This window comes from Corylus avellana, chromosome ca6, assembly GCF_901000735.1.
Source record: "Corylus avellana chromosome ca6, CavTom2PMs-1.0".
In the NCBI taxonomy this organism is placed as follows: domain Eukaryota; kingdom Viridiplantae; phylum Streptophyta; class Magnoliopsida; order Fagales; family Betulaceae; genus Corylus; species Corylus avellana.
Window position 1 is genome coordinate 25926090 of NC_081546.1, and position 1057 is coordinate 25927146.

Genomic DNA, 1057 nt, shown 5'->3' on the forward strand with positions numbered 1-1057 from the left:
CAAAGCTGAAGGCATCTTGCAAAACCTTTTGAACAGTAAGTATACTCTAGACTAGATACCTTGCTTCTTGTCTTTTTCAGGTTGTGGTTTATAAGTAAAGTAATTAAATATTAATTAAACGATTAATTTTAACTTACACTTCTCAATCATATTTTAGAAGAAAATTGGGAGACATCTTGGGACAAATTTCTGTCCTTAAAATTGCTCCCCCACTAAACCACTGTACAAGAGAAAGTTGATATATATAAGAAGGGTAAAATATAGTTTACCTCCTTGAAGTTGCAGGAGTTTTTTAATTTTAACCCAAAAGTTTAAAAATTGGCAATTTATCCCCCTAAGTTTCAAAAATTGGCAATTTAAACCTTCCGTTACTAATTTTCTTTAAATTGGATGAAATTTTTTTAAAAAAAGCTTGAGGGTAATGATGTAATTTCATAGATTTTCATCCATTTAGACGGAAAAATTAAACGGAGGGTTTAAATTGCCCATTTTTTAAACTTCAAGAGGTAGATTGCCAATTTTTGAACTTTGGAGTTAAAATTGAAAAACCCTTGAAACTTCAGAAGAGTAAACTGCATTTTCCCCATATAAGAATAAAAGAGATGAATCATGAAAGTGGCCGAGTTGTCAAGTCCGGCATTTTTAGTGGTTTGTAATCAGAGACGGAGTCGAGAGCTAAAAATTTTAGTGGGCCGAGGCTAATAGACAAAAAAATAATAATAATAATAAATAAAAAAATTGATCTTATGAATTTTTTTTTTTTTTTTCTTTGGATTGGGAGCCCCTACACCAGCCACCCCAATTCCGTCTTCGTTTGTATTTTTTTTGGTGAGTGTTTTTTTAACCCACAACAAACCAAAGTTAACAAACACACAACCTAAATAAAAAAGTAACCACCAACGGTAACTTTTGTGGCACATTAACCGTATATAACAGCCTCTCATGGTTCTCAACGAAATTATACGAGAAAAAAAGAGAAACATATATATATATATATATATAAAGGTATGTTACGTACTTGCATTCTCATAAAAAGATCAGCGCTTTGTTTCATCAA